The sequence below is a fragment of the Choloepus didactylus genome, chromosome 3 (assembly GCF_015220235.1).
Source record: "Choloepus didactylus isolate mChoDid1 chromosome 3, mChoDid1.pri, whole genome shotgun sequence".
Lineage (NCBI taxonomy): Eukaryota > Metazoa > Chordata > Mammalia > Pilosa > Megalonychidae > Choloepus > Choloepus didactylus.
Genome location: NC_051309.1, coordinates 125,633,626 through 125,651,021, shown reverse-complemented (window position 1 = coordinate 125,651,021; position 17,396 = coordinate 125,633,626). Strand labels below are relative to the sequence as shown.

General features: G+C 33.9%; 1 protein-coding gene across 6 annotated transcripts in view; it reads left to right on the top strand.

The window, feature by feature from the left end:
• The window catches only part of NDST4 (N-deacetylase and N-sulfotransferase 4), a 499,153-nt gene that overhangs the window by 98,253 nt on the left and 383,504 nt on the right, over nucleotides 1–17,396 (top strand). For 5 of the 6 annotated variants that reach the window (XM_037830542.1, XM_037830541.1, XM_037830543.1 and 2 more), the window contains one exon: nucleotides 10,364–10,439. The exons of the other annotated variant lie outside the window; for it this stretch is intronic. The gene's annotated coding sequence lies outside the window, so the exon portion shown is untranslated. The remainder of the gene's footprint in view (nucleotides 1–10,363; nucleotides 10,440–17,396) is intronic. 6 annotated transcript variants of the gene reach the window in all.

Below are 17,396 nucleotides of genomic sequence, written 5' to 3'. Positions count from 1 at the left end.
AGAGCACTACTTTTTGTGAATTCACAATTAACTCAAGCTTGAGTGTGAACTTTGATTTAAATTAAGATTTTTTACTTGTAATATAAAATGTTTCTCTGCTTGAGCTCTATCTTCAGATCATAATGTTTAGGACATCCTTCTGATGAATTTTAAACTTCGATGAATACAGCAAATACTAAGTTAGCACAATATATACTCACACTCTACAAGGGTTATGTCTTTTTAGAAAATTTTGTCTTTTATTCCTACCTGATTATATAATTATTGTAGCCTCATATTTAATATAATTAAAATCATATACAAGTTAAATGGATGAGTAATTTGCAAAAGTTTGGACTGTGCTTGATAGGGTTTACATGAAATAGAAGAATATATTCAAATCTGCAAGTGAAAAATGAAAGACTATTTCTAGCCTGTCTGTGAAAATAATTGTTTTCTCTTTTATGAATTTATAAACACTTGCATTTCTTTTCTTTTTCTTTCTTTCATTTTCCTTTCTTTTCTTTTCTGCTGTATCTAGGGAGCTTATTACTAAGATTAGAAGGAATACACAAGAATTAAGGAAAAAAATGTGCCCCTTAATTTTGACACTGGAAAGCAATCTTTATCAATCATTTTAACAAATGTGTAGCAATTTCATGGATTTAAATAGATGACTCATTTACTGAGCTTTAGATAAAAGAGATATACTATATTTTTAACAAAGACTTACAGAGGGAGAAATATATTTTAATAAAAATTTGACAAGTGGAACTTTCAAAATCTTCTATCAAAGAGTGCCGTGGTTAGGAGCCCGGGTTCCAAAGGCAGATTGCCTGCATTCAAATCCCTGCAAAAATCTCTTACCAGGATGTGACTGTGAAAGCTTTCTTCATCTCTCTGCTTGTTTCTCTATCTATAAAGACTGTGTTGGAAACTAAATTGGTTCATATATGAAGAGTGCCTGGCACATAGCATGTACTCTGTGTGTTCATTACCAGGTATGGCAGAAGCAAAGTGTGAGTGTGCCTAGCAAGAAGTAGGATGGAGGAAAGACTAAGTATCCAGGAACTCCCCTCCCATTTACAAGTATGAGAAAATATTAACTAGTGAAGCAGGCAATTTTTTTCTGGGATAGTCCTTTTCATATCTATAAACCCCAAAACTGTAACTTAATCTCCATACACTGAAATAACCATTAAATATATATGAGTGCCCTATTTTGTTCAGAAGGGTCTCATTTCTAATAACATAAACGTGTTTCAGGAGCTTTAAGACCTTATATTGAAGGGTTCTGTATATTTTTAAATAGCATTAAAGAAAACGAAACAAAATTTTCAAAAGCATTTTGCAGTTGTTGTCAAGAGTAAGGGTAAAGGAGAACCAGATTGTGGGAAGATGGCAGAGTAGGAAGTTCTATGAATCATTCCCATCACCAGAACTACTATTAAACAGGCAGGAACTATCTGAATCAACTGTTGTGAAACTCCAGAGTCCAATAAAAAGCTATACAGCACCTAGGGAAGAGTGGCAAGAAGAGGCTGGTAAACTACAGTAAATTTCTCTCTCTGAGGCAGCTACCTATGTCCATCCCCCACTCTCACAGCAGGCTGTCATGACCTATGGCATAGCTTGTTGGTTCCAGAAAGGGACATAAAATTCCACTTCCCCATGATCTGGGGTGGGGGTGGGGGACATGGGCTACTTCAGATGACAAGCTGCTTCAGATCACTGGGACCCCATTCTGAAGGTGGTTATTGTTCCAACCTGACCTGGACGAAGTCTTCTGAGGAGACTTAAACATGGCATTCTCCCTCAGAACTGCAGAGGACAGCTGAGGGACTGCATTTGCTGGGCAAGTCAAGAAAGTACAGCTTTCAAGAGCCATGGAAGAAGCTCCTGGTGCCCTTCCTGACCCATCCCTCCTTGCCTCTCCAGAATAGTTTGAAGCCAGCATGCAATCCCTTTGTGGGGCTTTGGCCTGGTTCCAGCTGGGAAAGACTGACTTGGGAAACTCCTCTCCACTGTGCTCCCTTTCCCAGAATTTGCCCTCTGGGCAAAGGCAGCTTGAAACCTTGAAAGCAGTGTAAGAAACAATTGAAGTGGACTGCCTGGAGCAAAGACTTATCTGCTTTAAGCCCAGCAGTAGAACACATGATAGAGGGAAAAGTTCTGTCTTCTGGGGAACAGAGGGCCATGAAAAACCTGGTAAACAGGAGAACTCCTAAGCCACTAGCAAACACAAGCCAAGGACAAGACACAGGCCAAGCAAAGACATAATTTTAGCAAGTACAAAAAAGGTGGAGGGTAGTGAAGGGGTATAGGAACAGTGTAAGTCTATGCTATTGAAATAAAATTGGTATCGAATCAAATATGTTTGTTATACATTTAAGATGTTAAATTCTAACCCCATGGTAATCACAAGGAATGTATGTGAAAGATACATCCATATAGAAATGAGAAGGAAGGGACTCAGTATGGTATGATACAAAAAAACAAATAACTATGAAAGTAGGCATGAATGGAAGAATTGAAGGACTAAAAAGGTATAAGACTTACAAAGACTAAAAAGCCAAATTGCAGAAGAAAATCCTGCATTGTCAATAGTGACTTTAAATCTGAATGAATTAAACTCCACAGTCAAAAGACAGTGACTGGCAGACACAAAAAGACAAATATTGCATGATTTCACTGATATGAAATAATTAGGATAAGCAAACCCATAGAATCAGAATGTAGAATGTACCAGAGGAGAGGGTCAGGGAATAGGAAGTTAAGGCTTAAAATGTACATAATTTCTATTTGGGATGAAGGAAAAATTTTGGTAACGGATGGTGGTGATGGTAGCACAATATTGTGAATGTAATTAACAGAGCTGAATTATACATTTGACTGTGGTTAAAGGGACTATTTTATGTTGTATATTTGGTACTAGGATAAAAATAAAGTTATCCATGGGACTGCATATCATGAATAGTGAACGATATGTTAAACCATGGACTATGGTTAATAGAACAATTATAAAAATGTGTTTTTATCAATTATAACAAATGTAGTAAAACAACACAGGATGTTAATAATAGGGTGGTATATTGGAAATCTGTATTTTATTCATGATTGTTTTGTAAACCTATTACTTCTCTAATAGAGTAAATTAAATGAATTAAATAAATAAATAAGTAGATAAATAAATAGAATAAGGGTAAAGGAAAACTTTTGTTTGCTTTATACCAGATTTATTGTTTAGAATGATACAGAGATATCATTTAAACTTCAAAGAAAGAGAAACACTATGAAACACGTTTCTTATAATGTAAAAATATTCAAGAGAAATCGAACATATTATCCCTTTTGTTCAAAATTAACTGAATTTTATGGTTTTTAGAACTGTTTCTTGGAAGCTATTATTTCAATGGCAGGTTTAAATAGTATTTGATTATAACTGCATATATATGAGTAGCAAAATAATGAGTTACACAGTGAAGGTTTGGTAAACATATTCCTTTAAATATAATTTTACATTTTGCAGCTTGTCTTTACCCTCTAATGTTAAAGATTGACACCTGTTTAAAAAGTTTCAATTCCTTGGGAGACAAAACATTGAAATACATCATATACAGTAATTTAAGCCACAGTAAATATTTGTGCATTTAATGGAATATTTTTTAGCCAGAATAGTTAAATCCTAGAGTGAATATATTTTGAATTATATGGATACCAATTGTTCACAATTGCATGTATCTGCAATAATCCTGCAGTTGGTAAAATTTATAAAACAAAAGCTCAGTAGCTTAACTGTAGCAAGTTATTTATACTCCAAAAGCCAAGTGACAGTGACTGCAACCACATAATTGATGAGCTAAATGAGTTTTATGTCCCCCAAACAATTTTAAAGCTGAGTAACCCAAATTTATTAGCCATATCCAGATGGAATATAAAGTCAATATATTGCTGTTTATGTATCAAGTCAGAGAAAATTATTAAGGATGATTTCAGCCATGGATGGTTAGGGTGGGGGACCTTGGATAAATTTTGAAGCTATAATTCAAGGAAATTTGGGTAGCTACAAAGCTAGTGTAACAAATAGGATAACTGTGCTATAACAGACTTCAGCTGTATTATTTTCTTGACTTAAAAAGAGGTATAACTGGAGTTTAAGTAGGAATTCTACAAAACAGTTTAGAACATACTCTTGGAAAGAACTATTTTATTCAGGCTATTACAATTAAGACCCCCATATTTATGGAAAATGCAAAAGAACACTCATAACTAAATAGATATTTTAACACACCTAAAAGAGAAATGAGCTATTGGCAAGTAACTTACAAAATGATTGTTTTAGCCCCATTTAACCATAGGAAACTGCAAACAATTTCATTTCAGTATGATAATACATGAAAGGGCTTGGCTGATAGCATTCATCTTCGTCATTAAAAATAATCATGTAAACATGAATACAATCATAGAATATCAAAAGATATTAAAAGCTTACAAAAGGAAGATGCAAAATATATCTTCTCACAGACACTGGGATATTTTGCTCTAGTGGTAAGTCATGTTAGATAGTACAAATTAGGCATAGTCCAAAAATCTCAAGTTATTCACTATATAATTTTTAAGTCTCCAAGTCTCAGTATGTTCAAGCATACTTTACCTCATATCATATCTGCATAGTCAATTGAGGTGCAATTATCAATGAAAACCTAAGATTTTATCTTACTTGCAAGCTCACAAGCTAGCCTGCCACATTTTATGGCTGCCCACAGAAACCTTGAGATTCCTGGATAGAGATAAAGGAATTTTTACTTATATCTCGGCAGGCAGCATTAGTATCAGTGTATTTATGTCAGTTTTCTTTGCCCCCAAGTCCCACAGGGGCAAAGTGAATGGACCCAGATGAACGTCTGTATACACATGGGTTGTATTTCAGGAAAAGAACCCTGAGCATAGAGAATTCAAATATTCTATATTGGGCAGTAAACATGCCTACCCTATACTCTGGAGAAAGAAATAAACTTTATTATAGTAGACAGAAAGTTATGTCTGCCCTTTACTCCAGAGGGAGACACTATCTGTGCCTTCAAAGGCTGTTCTTTATACCAACATTCTTGAAAAGATAGTCCAAAACAAAATGGCGAGTGATGACTCCCTGAAAGACATGCAGAAATGTGTGAGAACTCCATAGAATTGTCTCCCAACACTAATAAGTACCATTTATTCAACAAACATTTATGGAGTATTATACCCTAGACACTATTATAGGATTAGAGAATTTAGTGCTGAACAAGACAGGCCATGCCCCAGCTTTCATGAAGCTTAAATCCTAATAAACAAGGAAACAAGTAAGATAATTTGAGGAAATGGTGGTGTTATAAAGGAAATAAAATGGGTTAATGATACAGCCAGTAACTAGATGTCTGTGAAAAAAAATAGTATAGCATGGTCAATGATGCCTTCTTTGAGAGTACATTTGAGTTGAGACCTAATTATAAGATCTAGGGAAAAAGGATTCATGGCAAATGGAAAAGTCAGTAGAAAGACCCTGAGGCTTGATTAAAAGAAAGATGGCTACACCAATAAATTTGAAATTAGACAATATGGACAAATTCCTACAAAACATACCTCACCACTTTGATGAAAATTGTAAATTATGAATACACTTATAACTTCTAAAGAAATTTGTTTAGTATTTAAAAAAAAAATCCCATGCAGGAAATGTATTTTACAGGCAAGTTTTACCAAATATATAAGCAACAAATATATCTGCAAATTCTGATAATACGTAAACGTCACAAAGTAAAAGGAATGAAAATAGAGAAAAAAGACAACTTTCCCTGATGAATTTTATAAGTCTGGTGTCAACTTAATAACTAACTTTGAGGAAGGGTGTATGGAAAGGAAACTAAAGGTCAATCCTCAAGAACAGAGAAGCAAAAACCATAAATACAATAGTATTCAAGAAAGGAGAGGATTTCAAAAAGGAAAAGGTGGTCAACTTGTTTTGCATACTGCTGAGAGCACATGAGTCATGACTGAAATTCTCAGCAATTCATTCCTTGTGCTTTTAACAAGTGTATTCAATGAAAGGACTGAGAAGAAAGCCCTATTGGTATGGGTTCAGGAAGGAACAGAAGTATCAAGTGAAATCATGCATGTGAAACCAGTCCTTTATTTTACAGCATAATGAAGCAACTCAAATCCATGTCCTCTCCGAAGCCTACCTTAACTCTTCAGACTGAATAGATTGTTCATATTCTGATTTTAGCACAGAGCTTACTGTTGGTTGTTAATAATGTGTCGATTCAAGGATGGTTGAGCATCTTAAAGGCAGTTACCTCTTTCTCATCTTAAATCACAATGTCTTTGTATGTTAAAGTGATTAATAGAATTTTTGTAAAATCAAATAGAATTGAAATGAAAACATAAGGTAATTAATATGTAAAAAGATATGAATTTAATAAGTATACATGCCCTGAATAAGGGATTCACATGTTTGATAACAAGACCTAGATTCATGCAGAACTAATATTGTAAGAGTGCATCAGCTGTTCCAAATATTTTGGGGAAAAGATAGCACTACATTTAGACATGTGTTTTATTGCAGTTACATTAGTTAAACTTACTATCCAAATGATGCTTTCCTAAAGATTATGCATTACTTTTAATGTCAAACCAAAAGCTGTTTAAGCCGTCAAACCAAAGCAACAGGAGACTGTGTTTACGTACCACTCAGTAGTGTTAGAAATATAGTGTGTGTGTTGGGGGGGGGGGGGTTAGTGTATAAACAACCTCACATAAATAATAACATTTCATTAGAACTTTATTCAAGCTTGTATTGAAACTTGAAGCAAAACTAAATATAGAACTGGATCTGACTTTATCTGCCATCAAAAAGATGCTTTTTCCGAAACATTTCATATTTCAATTTAGCTTCTCTAGAATAATGGTTGATGTTCCCACTTCCTCTTTTGGATGATAAAGCATAAACCTATGAGGATGTGTGGCTTCATTTATATTTTATTTTGATTTGCAAAAATATTTTTGTGGCAAAAACCTAGTGATGCTCATGAAGTGAAAATGAATGTAGTGTCATTTGATTATCAGCACTTTTGTACATGCCTGAACAAAGCTCTATTAAAGTATAATTTTAATACACACAAAACTCAATTAAATAAAACCATCCTCTTGATTTAAAGAAAACAAACTATTCCTATTTTTATATAGTTTTTGCTTTACTGTATTCATGACAAGTATAAAACTTTGAACATAGGTTGTTTGTAAAAGAACTTGCAAACAAATACAAAATATTTCTTTAGGCAATTCAGGGAAATAGTTTTATGGAATTGTGTAAGTCTTCATACAAATTCCTGTAGAAAACACCTGACAGAAGTTGAGTCAGTGGTACCTAACTTAGGTTTTTAATTTCATAGCTAGTTATGCTTAAGTTACTGGTTTAGTATGAAATCTTACATTCAGGGAATTTTTTTTTTAATTACATGCTTAAAAATAGTTCAGTTAAAATTTGAGATGATTGTCAGTAAAGAAAAACAAATCAGTCAGAAATGGTTTGCAGATACTTATTAAATTTGGATATGCAAGTACTCTAAGACTTGAGAACTCTGGTTCATTGGAATGAGATGCTGAGATTCACATTAATTTGAGTCATTTTTACTTCAATCCCAGTTCTCCCTCTATCTTCTGTACTATATCTTGCTCTCTCTTTATAGCCAACCCCTACAACTCCTCAGTTTTCTGTCTTCAATATTGCTTCTTGAACTGAATTCAGTATCACTTTTGTACCATCACTCCCCTGAAAAGGTAGTCAGTTACTTCCAGTCTGCCAAATCGCATTGCCATTTATCAGTTCCTGTTTGGCACTCCTTCATATTCAAAACATTATCTATCTTAGCTTCCAAATCTACAGTGTCTTGGTTTTCATGTTTTCTTAACTGGCTGCTCCTTCTCAGTCTCCTTAAATGGTTCGACCTTATTTCCAATAGTGGAATGCCCTGGGAATTCAACCTTAGACTCTTTTCTTTTCCATCTTCATTCAATTCCTTGGGGATATTATCCAATCTTATCATTTTAAATAACATGTTATTCTAATGACCCCCAAGTTTATATCTCCACTCCAGAATTCTCTCCTGAACTCTAGATTCATATTCACATGCCTAGTTGGTGTCTATGCTGTGATATATTACAAGCATTTTAGACCTAAAATTCCCCGAATTGAACTTTTGATCACTAACCCACTCCTTGCTACCCAAACAGTATATTCCCCTAATCTTGTCATTTCATTTAATGGCAACTTTATCCTATCAGTTGCTCTAGCCAAAACGTTAGATGATCCTTGACGTCTTTCTTTCTTTCCTCCCCATTTCCAAGTCCCAGAAAATCCTGTTAGTGCTTCCTTCAAAATAATCCAAGTTCCTACTACTTTTCACTATCTTCATTGCTACTTCTCTGGGTTAAGTCAGGAACATTTCTCTCACGCATTATTGCAATTGCTTCATAATCGTTCTCCCTTTCTTTCTCTTCTCTGGCTACACTTCAATCTGCTCTCCACAAGCAGTAAGCAGTAAGATAATCCTGTGCAAACATAAGTCATAACACATAAAACCATTCAGTGAGTTCCCACTTAATTCAGGTCAAATTCTGTAGGGTAGGTTATACGGGAGCACAAGATTACCACTGCCACCCCTACCACCACTACCTTTTAGACATAACTACATGCTAACAGACAATCAACCAAAATCACCTTTCTGCTATTCTGGGACCATATCAGGTATGCTTCTGACCCACTCTTTGCCTGGAATTCTCATGTCCTGCATGTCTACGTGACTTAACACTTACTTCCTCCATATCGTGACTCAAATGCCATTTAAATTAGTGAACTTTTTTTTGTTATTGTTACTATCTACTAAAATGGCAATTTGCTCCTTTACTTGTTTTTCGTTCTCATTCATAGCACATATCACCATCCAGCACATGCTTTATTTTACATAGTTTACATATTAACATATTTTCTGTCATTCCCTGCTAAAATGTAAGCCCACAGCATCTATTTCTGTAAAGTTGGGATTTTGTAGATTTCAAAGGTATCTCTCTCTCTTTTTTTAATTCTCATATTTTATTTCAATTAGGAACAAGATAGTCTTCTTAACCTCATTACTTGATACTGATCATTTTTTTTCTAGATACTTTTATACTTCTTGAAATTAAGAAAGATTGAAGTTTTAATATAGAAATGGAACATATTATATTACAAACTGATAGCTAATATACCTCATGACTTCTTTTAAAAATACATAAAAGATACTTTGGAAATGGAAATTCTTTTCTCTGGCATTAGAACCTTCATAACACTATTTCTTCTATTACACACATGCAGTATGTAACGAAAAACAAGAACTTCTAAGTTAGCCTTGACATATTTCACAAGAAGAAACCCTTGCCTGATCTAAATCACTTATACTAAATCAGCCAGTTCACTGTTCTTAAACTGTTTTAATTAATGACTTGAGACGTAAGACAATTATGACATAGTAGAAGCAAAAAGCACATAATGGCATAATTATTTTTTAAGAAGCACTGCAGGGATAATGTAGGTTAAATGGCCTGCTGGTCTCACTGTTCCTTCTGTCCAGTGTGTTACTGACATTTCACATTTCTCCTCATTGGTCAAAGGTTAGTTTGATTTTGTGTTGTATAGCAGAAAATCAAATTTTGGAAACTGTACCCACTTTTGTACAGAAGATGTGTTGGATGGTGCAAAACAAAATACAGTTGTTTGAAATCTGTAAGGAAGACATAGGAAATGCCAGGAGCAAAGCAATTAGATCCAAAAGATTTCTGTAATTTTTAGAACTATGGCTATTAATTAGCAAAATAATATATTATTCAGTGGAAATGCAAAAGCAGAAAAAGAACGTTAATATCAAGATTCAGATAAAATCTACCAAATGTAAAGGTAGAGAATATTTAGCTGAAAATAATCCAAGAGTTCTTCCTATATTGATATAGATCCTAACATTTAGGCAAAAGGGATATAAAAGAAGAGGGAATGAGGTCTATCAATTAATGCACTATTTTATTCATTAACATGTTCCTACAGTCATAAGATACAATATCTTTGAATATTATAATATAAATTCAATTATAGGAAAGAAGTATCATTAGTGTTGAGGGACTTAAATAATAAATATTGCTTTCTTGAACATTTTTGTTCCTTTCTTATAGGAGGTTTCAGGCTGACATTAATATTTATTTTTCTCTATTTCTGTATCTAATTAAATATGATTAACTGAGTTAATTGATTGTCTTTGATTAAAAGTGTCTTAATTTCCTTAATTATAAACACTTATAATATCCTTCTGCCTCACAGGAATATTGTGCTATTTACAAAGAACAAAAGAAATCACAAGAAAATCTCTGTACCTCTGTGGAAGTCAAAACTCTAGGTAAAAATATGCATTGAATAATTTGGTATGAATGCTGCTTATGTTACCTTGCAATCATCATTATGTTTAGATTTTATTCTAGATTGAGGAGGCATGTTAGAATGCTATTGAAATTTCTAAGAAAAATTTTATTCAGTCTTGTGCTTAGACTACAATTTCATTAATGTAAACAATGAGGTGTTTCCAACATATTAAACTGGAGGTAAAACATTCATTCAATGTTTAATGCAACCCATCCACCAAGGTAAAAAAATAGATACAGAACTACATCAATTGTCTTATATACTCATTCCAGTTCAGATCACATGTCCCTTATAAGATCTGGTTATAATCTGAGGGAGAAATTTTGTGTGTCCCTTCAACACTCATACCCATATTCCAAACTGCCCATCCTAGGTACTGGAGGAAAAAATCAAAAAAAAAGGGGGGGGGCATGGGGGATGGAGGATGGAGACTGGAAACAAAATGAAAGAGGAGTTTATACACGGAGATAAAGATGAAAGAATGGACAGGAAAAGAACTAAGAGTAACAGAGAAATGTTAAATCTGCCAAGAGAAGTCAAGAAAGTACTTTTCCTGTTACAGTGTTTTATTAGACTAAAAGAGGAAATGATAAGTCTATCAAAAATTTATAAACAAAATTTAGTAAAGCCTATAGGCTAAAAAAACAGAGAAGTAGAGAAAGATTCATGATGTGAAAATACATTTCCAGCAAAACAATTTTCATGTGAAATTTCACAAGAAATTTTCAAAATGTCGAAGCAAGTTGCCAAAGAAAACAATAGGGAAGCCTTCGATAAGAACTTTTAGATTGTATAAATGGAAAGTGTCTCAGTGTTCTGCCCAAGGGTACAGATTTTAAAACTTTAGAAAACTAGTTCTGGGCCTTTGTACCCCTGGCACTACAAAGACAGTAGATTCAGAGTAAATAAAATGTTGAAAATAATAAATTAGTAACATAGTTTGGTATGTCACTTAAATGTTGTTCTTCCTCTGTGAATTAAAATGATTGGTAATTCTTTGCTGTTTTGATTGGAATGTCTGTGGTTATTAATCAATTTAATCATCTTTTCAAATTTACTGGTTAGCCATTTGCATTTCTCCTTTGGTGAGTTGCCTATGGAAATACTTTGTCCAGTTTTTTAGCACCACTTTTCTTACCTCCTCTCTTTGATTTGTAGTAATTTCTTATAAATTTTACTTGCTAGTCTCACAGGAGTTTTAAATGTTGCAGATATCTTTGCACAAAGTGCCTTCTCTCTGCTAACTTTGCCAATATTTTCAATTTTTACATAATCAGTTTTTTTCCTCAATGGTTAGAATTGGTTGAATACTATTAAAACAACCCATCATCTCCCCAAGGTCACCCAAATATTCTCTTCCTTTTAATTCTATAGTCTTTATAATTATTTCTGTCATATTTAATTCTTTAGTCTATCAGGAATCCACTTATATACTGTAATATTTTTCTCCATAGTGAACAAGATTTTGAAACTTACTCAATTCATCCTTTCTCTGTTAATTCATAGTACTCTCTTTATTACTTATAAATTTCCCCAATAGCTCTCCCTGAATCTCTTTATTGTGTACAATAGGTCTTGCCTTTTCTTGTGCCATTAACATAAACATTTTTACTCTGGTGGTGCTGTAATTTATCTAACTATCAGATAGGGCAAGTTTTTCCTTACAACTTCCACTTTGCACTTTTATTCAAAGTTGGCTTAGCTGTCTATGGATTTTAGTCCTCCATATTTGTTTTAGAATAAGTTTTACAATAATTCAGAATAATTTTAGAATGACCTCTATATAATCTACCCCCAGAATTTGATTGGGATTGCAATGAATTTAAGTAATATTTTTGGAAACTTGACATTTTCAAAATGTCAGATTATCTCATCCAGGAATAAGAAATACTTTCAATTGGGTCATTCAATAGAATGTAATCATTTCTCCCAATTCTTTTTCAAAGTAACATCTACTTGACAAACTTCGGTATGGTTCCTGGGATTTTCCGTATTATATCTCATTTTCCATTGAAATTTCTATTATCAATTTATTATTGCTGATATAAATAAATACTATCAATTTTTGCAATTTGTTCATGCCAAATAACCTTGCTGAATTTCTTAATAGTCTTATTAATTTGCACATGGAATCTTTTGTCTTTCCTATATTGGTCAATGATCTTCAAAATGGCTCCCCTCCAGAATCACCCAGTAAAGTTTTGAAAAATTCCAAGGCCCTAACTCTCAGTGGTAATGAACAAGCTGAAGCTCTCCATATAGAGTACCAGGCTTGTCGTATCAAAGTTCAGGATTTCTAGTTAAATTTTAATTTCAGATAAAGAATGAAGACATTTTTATTGTACGTTTGTCTCATGCAACACTTTGGGCATACTTACACTAAAAGTTATTTGTTCCTTTTCTGAATTCAAATTTAACGAGGCATCCTATGTTCATCTGGCAACCCTATCTTCAAGTGATTCTATTTCACAGGAAATATTGACAATGGCCCATGCAGATGATTATATTGCCTCCAACTAACAAAAATTTTACTACTTGCCTTCAAATTGTTACACTTCATTCAGTTTAAAGTAATTAATAAATTTTCTTATGACTTCTTAAACCAGTGGAAATGGCTAATTGCTTATTGTAAATATCTGCTGACTATTCTCCACTAATTCTGTTTCATGCAATAGGGGTAGTTCAGTAGGTGTGTTTTAGAGTGGTCATACTCCTATATGTCTAGCTGTCTTCTGTGACTTCATCTCAGGACATCGGCCAACCTGTTAGTAATTTTCAGACCTTAGCCCAAGTGCCTCCCGTAGAAATTGGGGAGCATTTTATGGCTTGTGCTAACTGCTGCCCAGCTTTCAAAATCTTAGAACACAGTATATACTAAATGCACATGGTGACTGAGCAGTAAGTAGTTTACATATATGATTGCTTACTTTATTTATAACTGCATTACAGTTTCAGACTATTTTCAGTTTTATGTGAAACCTACCAGAGAATTCAGCAAAGAGAAAGAAAGAAATTGCATCATAAAAGGAAAAATTGGCTTTTGTACTAAATCATATGTGCTAAAAATGCTATTTCACCGATTGATAGAAATAGGCAGTTCTAGTTGAAGGCTGCATCAATGGAATGACGTTGTTTTATTAGTAAAATGGAATGTGCATTTCCATCTACCACAGAATTAGATTTGGGGATAGGCATCCAAAACTAATAGCAATGATGGAAATATTTTAACAATTTTCATTCTTCTAGCATATTCACTACTACTACAAACTGCTACAAACTGACTGTAGATATTATAAGCACTGTAGCATTACTATAGAACTAAATATCTCATTTTATAAACTGCAAGAAAAAGAAGCACATCAGACCCTTGACTGCCTAAAAGCACAAGTTTATTTTCAGAATCAAATTATTGAAGAGCAAAACCTCTCTTTTGAAAACTAAATATAAAAGAAAGTGAGATAAAGATTCAATATGAGAAGCTAAAAATTTCTCATTAACAAACTGATGCTATTGAAGATATTTATTGTAAATGTTACATGAATTATACCCCAAAGGTCACAACTGATGTTGTTATATATTTGAATGCATTCATAAGTGTATAAAGGCAAATATTACAAAATACAATATTTGTATTCCAAAAATTTTAGTTGTAGAGAGAAAAAAAAAAAGACATAAATAAATGTAAGTAAGAACGTGCACCCAGAGTTACACTTTGCCAATGTTAGAAAACTACATCCATGCAAGCTGTTTCCATTCTAATTGCATTCTGCCTTCCACACCAGTATGAAGTTTACTATGACAAGATGTTTAACTAAGCAATGATCCTTCCTGTTTGAAACCAGATCTAATTCAGTGTGACTTACAAAAGTTAAATGCTCTACACTGATTGTAGAAAGACTTACTTTTGGGTATGAATCTTGGCTCTATTTCTAATTAGCTGAGCAAACTTAGATTATGTAACTTTTCATCTTGGATTTTTAGTATTCTTATATATAATGTAGGAATGATAATTCTTACCTCAAAGATAATTCAAGTTGCAACTCCTTTTGAAGTCCCCTGACCTTCCTATTTCTGTACTTCATTTCCTTGATCACCACTACCTTCCCTAGAACCATCACCTTTCTGACTCATTCCTAACATTTCATGTGTCCTTGCTTAGACTGTGTAGTTCTTCCATTTATTATTGCTGTTATCTCTTAAGGACCATATTCTAAGGTTTTGCTCTTTCTGTTCCTAAAAAGCAAGGGAATGTATGGAAGCATGCAGGCAAAGGCACTATGGGAGCAGGGGTAAAGAAGAATAGGAAACTATTTCATAAGGGTTATCTCACTGAGTTTGTCTTTATCCTCCCTTTTTCCTTCATTTCATCATCAACATCATCTTCTTGATTCATGTCTAACTAAGCTATTCTTTCCATATTCAACTGAGCTCTGCAGAGATTGCATGTCTAGTTGAGCACAATAGTGTATACTGAGTACTGGTTGTACCATTTTTCACTGTATTGGGTTGAGTTCTGCAAAGAAGCAAGGCAGTTTTTACTAATATACTATTGCAAACCTTGAACAAAGGCCATTGTATAGTGACTGCAACAGACATGTAGACAATTATCCACTTCAGTTTGTCTACTCTTGCCTGTAGATACCTCCTTGCCTACAACCTGGAGAAGCACCTCATTTACTTATTTTAGGTCATGAAGGATGGGTGGCATTCTTTCTCCTGAGTTATGTTTCAAACCACTAATTTTGCACCCTCATATAAAAGCAGCCCCCTTTAGGAATTTGCCAGACACCTCTAAAATCCTTAGTCCTTTGATGTTGTCATCACTCAATATATCGTAGTCTCTAGCTTCACCAATAATTTGACACACAAGGATTGCACATTTATCTCTGCAACTAGATATACTATCATCCTGACACTTCTGTATCTTGGAATTTTACAACCTTTTATGTATTGGATGCATCCACTCAACACCGTAAATTTATACGTTCTTGAACGCCTGACTTCAATAATCTTTATCTCTGTGCATTCATTATTCATAAACTATTCCCAAGGCCAAGCTCTGAACCTTTTTGTAATCTAAATTTTTACATTTTAAAAATGTTGAATCCCATTTTTGCCTCTGAATACAATGCCCTCTTCTTACAGCTTTTTAAATCCTTTCTCCTACTTCCTTTTAATCTCATCAGTACCATCAGTTGTGTAATCATTCCATTCCTCTATAATATATCCACCCTCTTATGATAGATTCATCCAAACATTCCAAAGATCTAAACTTTAAGCTATCTTACACTGGCACCCAAAGGAATACAAAGAAAATAAAGAAAATGAGCCACCCTTGTAAATTTGTGTCAGTACAAATGCATGGTCTCCATCCCATCAAGGCCACTGAGCTGCATGCCAGCCATCCTTCAAGACTGTAGACTGTCCCCATGCCATTCCTCTGTCTGGTCTCCAAAATCCATATTTTCTCATCTTGCCTTTCCACAAGTATGTTCCACTTTCGTCTACTCCCACACTCTTGGCAGAAGACCTTTCCTCCAAATTCCCTGGAAATTAATGGGTTACGTCTCTCACTTGGAAATTCTCCCAAATTATTCTACCTATCCTACCAGCTATATTGTGTCCTCTGCTCTTTTTGGAGAAGTATGGCCTTTCCCTTATTCTAGGTTATCCTTTTCTTTGAATTTCATATCCATCACTTATCTTCAATTTTTTAGTGAATATTTTCTCTTAGAATATAAATCAGGCACAAGCCTCTCTCTTTTCCAAGGAAAAGAAAACTTTTTCAGAGAATTCACTTTTCTATTTACCTACTATTCCTATATGCTTCCTTTCCTTCATACCAGTTTTTTTGAGGCTATATTAAATGTGCATTTCCTTATAATCTGACTGTCCGTTCACTGTTCTTTGGCCTCTGTCATCCCTGTTTTGTTTTTGTTTTTGTCTTTTTATCTTTGGAGAGTTCTTCTCAGTCACCATAGTTTATTATTCTTCTCTTTGTCCTGAAACAAAACAGGATTTAAATACATTCGACTGCCTCAGCTCTTTTCTCTTAAAAAAATTTCTTTTTTTGACTTCATTCAAACTTATGGATTTTATAAGGAATAACAAACTTATTCATTTATTCAACACTGTTAAATGCCTCACACTCTTAGGCAACAGATACACAACTGTTTGCAAAATAGAGAATAGAGTATAGTCTTCCGATAGAGGTTAGTTTCTAGTGGAGAAAAATAGATAACAAAAAAGAAAAATCATTTTTTTCTGTGCTATAGAAAAAATGAAGCAAGTTGAGAGTAAAGTGGGTATCAGGGGCAGGGAGGCAGTGATTAGTATTTGATAAAGGGCTGTAAGGGAAGAACTTAAAATAACTTCAAGTCTTGGTTCCTTGGCTCCTACATTATTTCCTAGTCCATGGATTGTTTTTGTTGTTAACACGGCCTGACATCTGGTATGCCAAATACCAATATAGAGAAAACCGTGGTAATCAATGAACCACACACTATTAAGGAATAGGGTAAGCAATATGATATGTTAAATTTGTAAGATCAATGTGAACTCATAACCAGAAAGGAAATATTTTCAAGATCTTTCTCTCCTAAAAGTGGTCCAAGTAGAAGCAACAGGGGAAAATATTTATCCACCACCTAGTCCCCTCTGAACTCCAAGTCCTCTACTAATATTCTGCATTAAAGGAAACTGAGACTCCTTCGAGGCTCTCTAATTCTGTATCTTAGAGCTGGAAGAAAATCAGGAAGTGTTTGGAACAACTTCTTTTCAGAACTCGAAGAAACTTTAAAAAATATTAAAGGATGTTCTAGTTTGCTAATGCTGCCAGAGTACAAAACACCAGAAATGTATTGGCTTTTATAAAAGGGGGTTTATTTGTTTATACAGTTACAGTTTTAAGGCCACAAAGTGTCCATCAACAAAG